Source organism: Thermobia domestica, chromosome 18 (genome assembly GCF_964235325.1).
Source record: "Thermobia domestica chromosome 18, izTheDome1.hap1.1, whole genome shotgun sequence".
Taxonomy (NCBI): domain Eukaryota; kingdom Metazoa; phylum Arthropoda; class Insecta; order Zygentoma; family Lepismatidae; genus Thermobia; species Thermobia domestica.
Window position 1 is genome coordinate 86,398,080 of NC_137471.1, and position 14,433 is coordinate 86,412,512.

Here is a 14,433-nt window from a genome sequence, read left to right on the forward strand (position 1 = left end):
ATCAGGGCAATCTGACCTGATGCGGGAGTGTTAGAAAGGTCGGTAGGCAAAGAAGGAGTGAATTATACCGATAAAAAATAGGACCTCGTCTGCATAGTTATTTTTTTTTAATGGACGAATTTGTAGCATAGCCTGAGAAAATTGGTTCCATCGAAAGATTCTGCCTTCTTCTTTAAGTAACCCTTTGATTCCCTTCCATTTTCGCCCTGTCTGACCATGCATAAATCGTCTATCTAATGCGTACATATTCAGATATATTAGAAAAAGAATTACAAAAACATATATCACGCCAAAATCTTTTCTTATTTTATCCAGGGTGACTAATCTATCTTCCAGCCCCGCCCGATATATATATATATATATATATATATATATATATATATATATATATATATATATATATATATATATATATATATATATATATATATATACACCCCCCTTATTTCCATCACCAACAAATGCCTCTTAAAATATCACATCCAGGTATGTCTGCTATGTTTTAGTTCTTCAAAATCTTGAAGAATTCTGTCTAAAAGATTATTGTAAAGACAACTGCGGCCAATCTTTTTCCACAAGTTGTTGTTTTTGCTGATCTTTTGGAGGTCTTTTCACTTATTTTACCCCTTCCTTAGCCGCCAAGTCTCTCTCCGTGTAGTCATTCGCTACCACGAAAGACCTTGAAGGGTTGATTGTGGAAGGAAAGGGGTAGATAGACGGGCGACCAGGTTTGCTGGCTACCTAGTCTTTGGGGTTATGGTAGAAGATACACCTGGACCATCTGTGGGCTGTGATGGCGGCAAGAGTTTTTCTTTTTTTTTTAAGTTCTTCTTCTCTCTTAATATTTTTTGTGTGTTTCTGCTTTGCATACGGTGCATACATCATCAGCTAGGGTCTTGTAAGACTCCCTGAGGTACCCCTTTCTCCACAACCACCGACTAAGAAAGAATTCTATCATCTCCCTCACAGACCTTATAGAATAACCACAACAGCAGCGTCTCTGTCGAATTAAGTAAGAAAAAAAATCCTTTATCCCTTCTTCGTTCCAGTTAAGGAAGAAGAAGTTACAGCCACTTTGCATACCCCCTCATCAGAATAACCTAAGCAGAAAACCCAATCTCGCTCACCCCTTTGAATACTTCCCGTTATTTGGTTTACGGTCTATTTTGCATGTTGCTTTCCTATATGCACAGGTTCTTCTTACGAGCCAATCCAGCATCCTTTTTCCCATGGATTTTAAACTATTTTTTTTTCTCCTTCGTTCCTATTACAATCGTATTCTCTTATTAAGATTAAGGTAGGTTCCTCTCCCCTCACTAACCCATTTAGCATACAATTTCCCTGCATGACCTAACATCACACCACACCACACAGTTCATCAAATAAGAAAGAACGGAACTTATATACCGTCTACTCTCCTTGCCTACATAATACCGTTGTTAATACCTTCTTCAGTCATCTTTAGTGCTTCCTGTACGACATATGTGCTTCTCACGAGAAACATCTAAGCAGTGACTCTTTTTCTCTCTCTCGCACATATGCAGATGGAGGATGTTTAGAGGGGAAAGCAAAGACATAGAACGAAACGAAAAACGGAACTTCTTGAACGAAGGAGAGGTGTGTATCTTTTAAGTTCTTCTTCTTCTTCAACCCAGATACCAAGTTTAAAAGAAAAAAATCATTATTTGGTATCTGAAAAGAGAACTCAAAAGAAACAGTATTTCTTGTAGAGTTCTGTACGGGACAACTTGGTATTTGGGCCAAACTGGGCCATGAATTTGAAAACATTAGTCACTTTCAGCCACGTTATATTTCAAATAGTGTCTCCCATGAAACGAGACGAGACAAGAAGCAGTTCTCGTCTCGCCTCGTCTCGTCTCAATTCGTTAAGAATTTTTTATCGTCTTGTCTCGAAAATTTCACGTCTCATTTTAAAAAAATATGTACAAAATTTATGCCCTGGTCTTTTATGTAATGTAATTTAGAAGTTATCAGAATTCTTTCATTTCACGAGAGGTCACGAAGGGTGTGATATAACAACATTTAAAGAATATCTATTGTTGAAATATAATCTGTGTAATGACTAGCGTATCTATTGTATGTTGATCAATGGCTATCACTGTATTCGTACAATTATTTCATCAATTTAGTTTTTATACTATGTATGGTGTAAGAGTAAAACAGTGTTTGAGATCTAGGAGATTTGGGTGAACTAGTGTTGCCCATGAAATTTCTAATGAAATGGGCAACATTAATGAAATTTCTCGTCTTGTCTCATTTTTTTTAAAAGCTACTTTTCATCTCGACTCTCATCTCAGTTTCGTGACGAGAAATTTCTCGTTTCGTAAGCAACGACAATTTTAAACGTATCTCAAAATTTGTTCATCATTATAGAAGAAACAATTATGTATCGGAAGTTAAATACCTGAAATTATCACGTTTCGTTTTCGGACCCTGTTGTAATATTTATATATTTAGATGCGCCCAGGCTGAAAGTCAGAAACATATTTCGAATTCGAACTACGGTTTAGAACTTTTAAAATCACCTCTCGTGTTGGCCATGCACATACAGACCCATACACATGCACATTCATCCTATCCTACCCATGCACATGCAGACATTTAGTTTATTTCAAGTGTATAAAATTAGCATATAAAATACATGGCTACCAGTTTTCGTAGCGAGTAGGGGTCGAATTGACATGAAATGAATGAAATGGCTACTTTAATGTCCGACGCTTATGCCTTTAAGCAAAATGAGTCGGGTCATCAATGAATGAAAATGGTTATGAAATAATTGATAGCGTGTGAATGTGGGAGGAATGTACTAATACATTCAAACATAAAACTTGAATAAAATGCTTTTTTCTTAGTCTGCACGTAATTACTTTTTGCGAGTAATAAATCCACATTACAAAAACACATCTTTAAAAAATGGACACGATATTGTCCACTATAAAGTAGGGATGACCTTTTTCCGAAAATCTGTTTTCCGATTTTCGAAAAAATTGTTTTTTTCGATTTTTAGTTTTGTTTTTTTCCGAAAAAAATCGCTTTTCGAAAAAATATCGTTTTTCGTTTTCCGGAAAAATTTCACTTTTTCGTTTTTCCATTTTCGATAAATTCATTTTTCGAAAAAAAAATGTGGTCATCTCTACCACAAACCCGCATGGCTTAGGATGAACTAGTGACCAATCACATTAGAGGTGAGTCCTCTATCATAAGCTAACGTGCTGTCATTGAATTACCATTCGCAGTGTTGTCTACGACACGAGACGAGACATATAATTTTCTCGTCTCGTCTCGTAAATTTTGTGGAAGTACCGTCATGTCTCGATTCTCGAATAACGTTTCTCGTTTTGTCTTGTTCTGTAAATTTTTTTACAACAATTATAAATATGACCTGACATTTTTTAAAAATATCATCTAGATGTTATGAAAATTCTTCCACATCAAACGAGACTCACGAAGGGTGAGATATGACAATATTTAAGCCATGTTTATTATTGGAAATTGTTTAACGTCCCACAATTGTGCGCTTTAGGCTAAGCGAGATGATTATTAAAGCAAGTGAATGATGATGGAAGAATTGGGGAATGAGAAAATAAGAGAAAGCGGAAATACTCCGAGAAAACCTACATACACAATATTGTCCACCACAAACTTACTTGGCCTGAGGTCGAACCAGGAACCTCACGCACAAGAGATAAACGCTTGACCACTGAGCCACTGTATTCCCATATTTATTATTGGAGTATATTGTTTACGACTTGCATATCTTTAAACGTTGATAAATACTCTTCATTGTGTTCGTACAATCACGTTATCAATTTATAGTTTTTATATACGAATCATGTAACACAGCTCTTTCGTGGCTGAGTGGTTAGCGTACTCGCCTTTGGCGTGGGGGACCTGGGTTCTATTCCCGGCAGGAGCTCATGTCGTTCGGATTCGACGTTAATCAGTAGGTCCCGTCTCATATAGCTTCGCTGCTAAAGGGACGTGAAATTGAAAAAATCAATCAATCAATCGAATCATGTAACACGAAAACAACTAGATCTACAAGACATGAGCGAACTAGTGTTGTCCACGAGACTCCTGATATTTCTCGACCCATTTATTATTATTATTATTATTATTATTATTATTATTATTATTATTATTATTATTATTATTATTATTATTATTATTGCTATTAATTGGAATGCATTCATTATCCCTTCATATGGCAAGCAACTGACCTCAAGCTGAGCGTTTAAAGGTTACTGACTGCAGCTAAATCTTTTTATCTTCGACTTTGATATATGAAATGAAGTGAGTTTAAAATGGCTGCTATAGGAGGCACAACGGACATTCACAGATCATGATATTTTCATGACATGGGCACTTTTCATGTGTAAGCACTGCTAAATAAGAACAATAGTAGAGTGATTACGCGGGTCAAGACCAAACTGACCCCTTTTCCTGTCCAGTTTCTGATCTGATCAGAAGACAACCAACCACAAAGAGAACTTTTAGATGAGTCACTCTAAATAAGAACGTATTCATTCTTTTGGTTCGTTTTGCCGTATATAAAGGCAAAATTCTGTCGATCATGGTACGTGCTCTTAAAGCGATATTATTAATTTTGCTTCCTGACCGATTACTTATGGGATAACGGTATTTCATGTAACATATTAGTTGATATACAAAAGTAAAGTACATAGTAGTGTAATGTATCCCTCTCCTTTTATTTGAAAGCTCTGGTGTTCTTATTAGACATTATTTTTTTAAAATCTATACTGAGAAGAAAAGTGGATATTTTGTGGTTTTGAATAAAAAAAGTAGGGTTGTACACGAGACAAACAATAAGAGAAATATGTTTTTTCGTTACATCTCTAAACTTTGTAGAAATCAAGTTTCGTCTTGATTCATGAAAAATTTCGTCTCATTTCGTAAGCTTATGCAGAAAATTTATGCCTGATTTTCCCCCCTTAATTTCATTTAGAAGTTATCAGAAACCTTCCGCGTTACGAAATGTCCACAATAAGTGTGGGTAACAACATTTAAACTCTATTTATTAATGGAATATATTGTGGAATGAATTGCATATCTTTAATGTTCATTGTATTTGCATAATCCCTTAGGAGGCATGGTGGCTCAGTGGTAGAGTGCTAACCTCTGATACATAGGATTCCTGGTTCGATTCCAGGATATTTTCCGTGTTTTTTTTCTGGGGGTACTCCCGTTTCCTCCCACATTCTCATTCTACTAATTCCTCTGTCATCATTCACTTGCTTTAATCATAGTCCCCCTTAGCCAAATAGGGATATACGTGGAACGTTAAACTGAAATTCGTATAATTTCTTTATCAATTTATAGTTTCATGCAATGACTCAAGTAACAATGAAACAGTGTTGAGATCTAAGTCATGGGTAAACTAGTGGTGCCCACGAGACTCATAAAATTTTTCGTCTCGAGAACGTAAACGAGAATTCTAGTTTCCATCTCGTCTCGAATTAACAAGATAAAACATTTCTTACATCATGGGCAACGGTATTGAAAAAAAGAAACAGAGTTACCCAGGAAACAGATACACTTTCGAATATGAGATCACTGTTAGGACATCTTTTTTTTTTCGAGACGAGACAGTTCAAGTCTTGTGTCGTAGGCAGCTCTACAGGCAAGAAAAAGATCCATGCAACGTTTCTTTTGGTGTGTAGTACTCGACGGGATAGAATCATGGCCATTCATACTCTAAATCGACGAAAAAGACTAGTTTTTTTTTACGAAATGTGAATGTGGAGAAGATTAGAGAAAATAATTAGTTGAGCTACGGAGAACCAATGAGAAAGTGCATAGAGTTCAATAGGGGAGAAAACATTTCATAGATTAGCATTCTTCACTACATTTCTCTCTCTCCCATCAATAACAAGTTCCACTCAGCTGAAAGTGTCAAATATCAACACACACGACAGTCAAGACATGTAAATTGAGTGGGACAAGTTTCTCGTATAGGAAAAGTCTAAGTGAGTATAGAGTTGAGTTGAGTTGATTTTGAGTTTAACGTTCCTTTCAGCAGCGAGGCTACATAAGACGTGGACCTTCTGATTAACGAAGAATCCGAACCACATGAACTCCCGCCGGGAGTTGAACCCGAGTATCCCACGCCAAAGTCGCATACTCTAACCGCTTAGCCACGAAGGAGCTTGCAGCGAGTATAGAATATCTCCAACCGTTCGCTATGCACAATAGACTTAAGCAAACAAATAATAAAAGATGCGAGTGAATAATGAAGAAAAAAGAATGGAGGATTCCGAGAAACCTCCAAATGAAATGAAATGAAATCTGTTTTACGTCCCACGTTATGCCAGTTAGGCTAAAGGAGACGGTGAAGATTAGAAATGAATAAAATGGTGGAATGAAAGAAGTGGGAGAACTCCGAGAAAACCCACGAGCACGATGTTTGTCCATCACAAAGTCCACACGACGAGAGCTGGGATCAAACCAGGGACCCCAAGCACCGGAGGTGAACACTCTACCACTGAGCCACCGCGCCCCCTCGAGAAACCTCCACTCGCAAATAATGTCGCACGTACGAGACGAGTTACTTTGACTATTCCGTCTCGTTTCCAAGACGAGACGATAAATCTTTACGAATCTCGTGGACAACACTAGTCCACCCAAGTCTTAGATCGCCAACTGTTTTAGTGTTGCATGATTTACAGTATAGAAACTATAAACAAATTAAATAATTGTACAAACACAATGAAGAGCATTTGTCAATGTTTAAAGATACGTAAGTCGTTATACAATACCTATACTCCAATAATATATGTGGTTTAAATATTGTTATACCACACCATTCGAGGACCTCTTGTAACGCAGAAGGATTGTGATAACTTCTGGATCAAATTAAGAAAAAAAAATCAAGTAAAAATTTTGTATATAAACTTACAAAGCGAAACGAGGACGAGAAGAGGAAGAAACGAGACGAGACAAGGCCAAAAAATCTTACGTCTCGTCTCGTCTCGTCTCTTGGTCGATATTACTTATAATACTGGATAGAAATGCTTCATAGGACATGATAGACATGAGTACATTTCAACCATAGAAATTAAGTATGAGGTCGTTACCCAGTTACCTTATCAATTAGAAGTAAATAACACATACTTTTCTTTTTGTTTATTTAGGTCACTTTAAATAGTGTGTGAAATTCTTGGAAGAATACCTATTCAACATTACATGAAATTGTAGCAAACTGGTTTCTTCAAGTATTTTTTGAGATTAGCAAACTGTTACATAATATTGTTGACAATGCATAAGTAAAAACCGTTATCTTTTAGTATTGTTGTTGTTATTACTATAAGAAAAAAGAAATGACATGTTTATCTTTATAAGAATAGACATGACAATAGGCAATCCTTGTTGCCTCAAAGCATAATTATTTTTATCGTAAACTCTGAAGATAGCTTGGCTTGCAAAAATGGTGACAAGTCATAAACAACCCACATAGTTAGGTGTGCTTCCGTGACTTAATAATCTAAATGCTTTACCCGCACTCAACTGACAAGAGAGTGTATGAATCAGGAATAATTTGGGAAAGATCCACGCTGTTCAAATATGGACCAATCCCCTATAGTATCCAATACTTCAACAAATGAAAAATTATAAATCCCGTAGTTCAAATGTGAACTTAATTCTAGCAGCCTGCGATTTTCTAAATAATTCAATACTTCAACGAGTGCAGACACAAATTTCTAAGTTCAAATACACATTCAGTTCTAACAGCCTCAGATTTTCTAAACAAGTCAGTCATTCAACGGCTGCAAAGTTATAAATCCCGTAGTTCGAAAAACACGTTCGATTCTAACAACCCCCACATCTCTAAAGAATTAAATACTTCAACAAATGCAAAATTATAAATTCCGTAGTTCAAATATGAACTTAATTCTAACAGCCTGCGATTTTCTAAATAAATCAATACTTCAACGAATGCAAAGATACAAACTTCTTAGTTCAAATATACATTCAGTTCTAATAGCCCCAAGACTTTCTAAACAATTCAGTCATTCAACAAGTGCAATAAATCCTGTAGTTCAAAAACACATTCAATTCTAACAACCTACAATTTTCTAAATAATTCAATACTTCAGTGAATCCAAAGATACAAATTTCTTAGATCAAATATGCATTCAGTGCTTATAGCTCCGGACTTTCTAAACAATTCAGTCATTCAACATGTGCAAAGTTATAAATCCCGTAGTTCAAAAACAAAAATCAATTTTAACAACTCCCAGTTCCCTAAAGAATCCAATACTTCAACGAATGCAAAATTATAAATTCCGCAGCTCAAATATGAACTTAATTTTAACGATTTTCTAAATAATTCAATACTTCAACGAATGAAAAGATACACATTTCTCAGTTTAAATATACATTCATTTCTAACAGCCCCAAACTTTCTAAATAAGTCAATCATTCAACGAATGCAAAGTTATAAATCCAGTAGTTCAAAAACACACTAGATCCTAACAACCCTCAATTCTCTAAAGAATCAAATTCTTCAGCAAGGTAAAATTATGGTGACATCAAGAGTCACCTATTCAAGATTCGTTTCATGTTAAATCTCAAAAGAAAGTGTAGCAAAATCTTGAATTCAAGATTCCTCTAATGTGAAGTTATGTTGGCAGTACTGGGAAAGAATGACAGAAAAAATATATATATTTATTAAAATATCAATATATTTTACAAATACGTATCAAAATAGTTTAAACCTTCAGTTTCAAAATAGTACAATTATATGACTAGGTAAACCTGCCAGAAAGCTATAATAAAGTTAAAAAAGTAACAAAAGTCATAAAATACAGTTAGCATAAACATAACATAAAGTTAGATCCTACTCAAATCATCAAGAGTTACGATGGCTCAGTGGTAGAATGCCCACTTCTGGTGTGAGGGGTCCCTGGTTCTATCTCATCAGTCTCTGTGAGTTTGTGGTGTCTATGGGTTTTCCCGAAGTTCTCCCGTTTCCTCTCACATTCTCGTTTCCCCCAATTCTTTAGTATTCTTCTACTTTTCATTAATCAGTCGTCTCCTTCAGCCTAGAGGGCATAATCGTGGGACGTTAAACTACAGATTTCATTTCATTTCATTTACAAATCATCAGCATTCACTAATCATATACCCTGTAAACGAAATGCAATGAGACACTGCATTAATGTGCTGTGTTATATCAAATTCTTGTGATTCTAGCGTTTTGAGTTCCACAATATTTCAATTAAGGCGACATCACTTACATTTCTTTCAGTGGCTAGTCTTGAGGGAAGTCCTAATTCTTGTTAGAATATTAGATAAATTTTCTTTCCCTTAGATGGTAGCGAGAAAAGTTTATTTTTTACCGATGTGTCCTCCCTCAGAAGCCACCACTGCTTTCTTTGATTTAGTGTGTGCCTCATTGAAGTGTCATTTTATTCTCTACTTGTTTTCTGCTTTCTTTGATTTAGTGTGTGACTCATTGAAGTGTCATTTTATTCTCTACTTGTTTTCTGCTTTCTTTGATTTAGTGTGTGACTCATTGAAGTGTCATTTTATTCTCTACTTGTTTTCTGCTTTCTTTGATTTAGTGTGTGACTCATTGAAGTGCCATTTTATTATCTACTTGTTTTCTGCTTTCTTTGATTTAGTGTGTGACTCATTGAAGTGTCATTTTATTCTCTACTTGTTTTCTGCTTTCTTTGATTTAGTGTGTGACTCATTGAAGTGTCATTTTATTCTCTACTTGTTTTCTGCTTTCTTTGATTTAGTGTGTGACTCATTGAAGTGTCATTTTATTCTCTACTGGTTTTCTGCTTTCTTTGATTTAGTGTGACTCATTGAAGTGTCATTTTATTCTCTACTTGTTTTCTGCTTTAAAGCTCTACAAATCTGTATATATTCAGGAGTGGATTTCTGTTAATTTTGTTTTGTTATTAATTTTATAATGAAGACTTCATCCCGATTTGTCATCCTGTCCATTGTCATTGCACGGATTCCACATGTTTCGTGCAAAGAAATTAAATACCATTAACAAGATTCCTTTTAATAGCGAACCGAAACCAACTCGTACAACGGTCTGAAGTTAATGAATTGTGTATCTGACTTGTACCTATACAATGAAACTATTCTCGAAACCTAAAATAATGTGACTGTACTGATATTTAAAACACACAATTAAACAATTAGTTTATTCATTTCTGATCATCAAAGTCAGTGGTTTCCAATCTGGGGCCATGAAGGTGCACCAAGAGAGTGCTCGCTACTGAAAATTTCTGTTGTATAACTTACAGGAGATTATAAAGGTTATTGTATAAAGAAATGAAAAATAAATCTTTTAGTTTTACGTTCCATGGTTATACCCTGTATGTTGAAGGAGACAGAATTAAATGGTAGAATGAAAAAGAGGAAACGGGAGAACTCCGAAAAAAATCCATGCACATTGGGCTTGTCCACTAAAATGCTCACTTGGAGCGTGCTGGAATCGAACTAGAGATCCCATGCAGCAGAAGTGAACCTTCTACCACTGGGTAACTGCGGCTCAATTTAATAAATAAGGTAAAAAAAAATATACAAATTTTAAAAGATTGTGTAGATGTATTATTATAAAATATTCGTCATACTTTTCAATTGTTAAAAAAGAACTTAAACATTGTATTATTTTATTTTGTCAATAACAATTAAAATTAAAAGAATTTCAATTAAAACCAGTTTTAAAACATGTATAGGTATAATGGCATATGCTCAAAACATTTTTAAAAAAATCATAAATTTGGTTCAAAAGGGGACAAGAATGGGTATTCTGTAAGTACGTACATTCTGACCAACAAAAATCGTCCCCACATGAAAAAGTTTGAGAAACGCTTCTCTACAGCAGTAGTATTAACCTTTTCTCGCGTACTCCAAATGCTATTTTTTTTTTCATTTATACATATATCCCCAGATTTACGCTATCTTTGATTCGAATTATAATATATATATATATATATATATATATATATATATATATATATATATATATATATATTAAAAATAAATTATAGCATTTATTACTTATTAAATAAATAATCCAGTTTAACATAGTTAGGACTAGTGTTTCTTTCAGGCATGTTTTGTGGGGGACAGTGCTCTCAAGGAGCTCTAAGAGTGTCCTCAACCCCGGAGGAGATAAGCTTAATACGTACTAGAATAGATTCCCGGTGGGAGTATTCGGTCGAAAAAGTGTAAAAAGTTTTTTCAGGCCAGCCACCCTGAATGAGGTTTTCCTGGGTTTTCCTCATTCACACCAGCCAAATACTGGGGTGTACCTATATATAGGTCCCAGGACGCTTCCTTCCTTACCCCATCCTTTCTTCCTTCCCTTTCACTGGATAGTGTGCTCGCCAAGGAACGTCATATCTCAGGCGTGATGGACTAATATGGCAGTGAATGCCGAAAGCCCGGAAATCTAAATCCTAAATCCTACGTACTAGAATAGTAATAGCAATGGGAGATAAATACTTTCAGAATACAATGAATAAATAAACATTTTAATATTGCTGCTTTACAAGTGTTGTGAAGTTCGTGCTGAAGCTTTCTTTTTTTCATATTTAGAGATTAGGTGGTATCTTCTGTCTATAACTGCCTACCTTGAAGAAATACGTGACAATTGAACGTCCTGTTGCGTGTACTTCAGAAAAATGTAAGACAAGTAGCCATAGTTTTAGAGTGTTCCCCCCTAACCGGCACATGTTTTCTGAAAGAAACACTGGTTAGGACTAGGGCTATAAATTTAATAGAACTCCCATTTAACTAAAGTTTAAATAAAATTTACTTCACTCAGGTCTTCCTTACTTTTTTTGAGCTAAAATCAATAAAAAAAATATAAATTGAGCCAGCTAGTATCTATTTATACAATGTTATTATATGAACTATTTTTTTTAAAGACCTTTCTATAGTATGTAAATTTCGGAGTTCAACAGTTATAAGTTATAAATTTCGTACCCAAAGTACTGGTCCACAAATAAAGGTTTCCAAATAGTTGTTAGTTTATTTAATGTCATTTTGGAGGTATTACCTGGCTTACATTGTACTTTTTTTTGGTATTATTCATTGAGTAAGTTACTTACTAAACTAAAAAATAAGTTGGGGTGAACTTAGCAAAGAACCTGTATATTATTCTTATTTTAAATTCTAAGAAGTTATCGCGTAGGGGTTACACATACCCCAGGCTGAATACCTCTGTGTCTACGTTAATGTAAAGTCACATGAAACATCGCGAAGAAGCAAACTCCTCCACCCAATACAATTGACCAATATATACAATATTTGTCTTTCCTTTCCTTTTCTTCTTCTTCTGTTTTAAATAACAATAATTAGTTCTTTGATACACCACAGAGTGGCGCTGTAAGCGACAAACTGAAATACGAAAAAGAACAAAAGTGAAGAGAGAAAGAAGAAACAAGAGAGAGCAATGTAAAGGGGGTGAAGAGAAAGGAAAGAAGAATCTAAAGGAGGAAAAAACACTATAAAGAAAAAAAGCAGCGTAAGACTGTGCGATTGCGTGGAAAGACGCTTGAAGAAAGGGAAAAAAACAGCGTTAAAAAAATCACCAAAGGATGCGCGCGTCTCGGCGTTTCCAGAACCGCCATCGAAGCAGCCAGTGTTAGACCAAGCGTCGGGATGGTGACGTCGGGACAGACGCACGAAGAGAGACGCGCAAAAGTATGTATGTCACACACACTCACATATCTATATACTGGGTAGCAAAGAGAACCGGCATCAACCATCTTGAGTTCGAAGCATCATTGTTTGACAAACAGCTTTTTAAGTATTGCACCTCTTACCTTTAAGTTTCTTATTTTTATTCCCCTGGTAAGCATCTAGAGCAATGATGCGTCGAATTAAGCAATGCGTAATGTACGGTTGGTTAAAAAATGCTCTACAAAATTGAAGAATATATTTGAATATCCGCGGAAACTACGAACTGAAATATATGTTTATTCCCCTTCTGCTGCTATCTTCATATTTATTTATTAACTATAAAACAAAACAGCATGGTATTACCATATTATAGTTCCTATATAATGTATGATCTCAATCATTGGTATTCAGTTTTTTTTTTTTTTTTTTTTTTTAAATCAGGTACCCGTAACGATACTCTTTCATCAAACACGTACCCCCAGTTACCCATAGTTCACATTATAGGTAACTCTGCCAAAAATAAAGAATATAATTTATTACTTATTAATTAAACAAGTTTTACAATATAATTAATATAACTAATATAACAATATAATTAAATTTAATATAATTAAGTTACAGCAGGGCTGTCGCGTGAGTTGTAAGCACACGGGGCGAGAAATCCCAGCCCCCCCCCCCCCCAGTGTATTACGAAAAACAACCAGAGTTTATTCTGTACTCCTAGATTTAAATATGAAATGTAAGATCATAATTTAAGACAAAATAAGTTAGTACCATGTCATTTTTTTTAAGTGAATGGCTTTTGCCGTTAAAACATAAAAGTTAATGAAAACATCGTTTTGAATTATTGAAATCTAGTGCTATTCTGGTTTATTTTGAACTTTACACATCAATATAATATAGTAATAACATAGAATGAATAACTAACGATACAAATATTTGAAGATTAAAAAAAAAGAAAACTCTTTTCACAGAGAGCTGGAGAAAGTTCCAGTTGAACAACGCTAGACGATGTTTTATATTAACGGTAATTTTCAAGTGCAATACTCTATCGGTATCTCTCAAAGATCTCATCTAGATCCCTTGTTGTTTCTTCTTGTTATTAATGATATTTCTCTGTGTATTAAAACTTCTCAAGTTGTTCTTTTTCACCGATGATCTCAAATTCAACTCCAAAGTAAGTTCAATTGATGACTGCGTGAAACTTCAACAGGATCTACAGAGAGTTCAAATATGGTGTGATAAGAATAAATTAGTCCTGAATGTGTCCAAATGTAAATCTCTGTGTTTCACGAGGAAAGAAAATCAAATTAACTTTGCTTATAAAATAAGTGGCACTTACTTCCAAATACTATCAAAGATCTGAGTTTTTTTTTTTAAATAGCAAATTAACCTTTGCTGAGCACTTTGACGCAATAACGAGTAGTGCATATAGAAACCTAGGTTTAATTTATAGGATAGGACAGGATTTCTACAAAGAATCAAGATTTATAAGGTTATATTTTTCGTATGTAAGGTCAAAATTAGAACACTGTTGTACTGTTTGGACACCAAATGTCACTAAATACTCTGATGCAATAGAAAATATACAGTTTAAATTTTTAAAAATGCTTGCATATAAGAAAACCGGTTTCTACCCAAAGTATATCCCCTATGAAGACTTAGTACCGAATTTAATTTTTCAAACAGAGAAAAGGAGATGGGTCTTTGATCTTTTGTTCTTACATAAATTATTAA

General features: G+C 34.7%; 1 protein-coding gene across 5 annotated transcripts in view; it reads left to right on the plus strand.

Moving 5' to 3' along the window:
• The first annotated feature begins 1,385 nt into the window (after nucleotides 1-1,385).
• The window catches only part of LOC145675746 (uncharacterized), a 190,565-nt gene continuing 177,517 nt past the window's right edge, over nucleotides 1,386-14,433 (plus strand). For all 5 annotated transcript variants that reach the window (XR_014129204.1, XR_014129205.1, XM_081746391.1 and 2 more), the window contains exon 1: nucleotides 1,386-1,617. The gene's annotated coding sequence lies outside the window, so the exon portion shown is untranslated. The remainder of the gene's footprint in view (nucleotides 1,618-14,433) is intronic.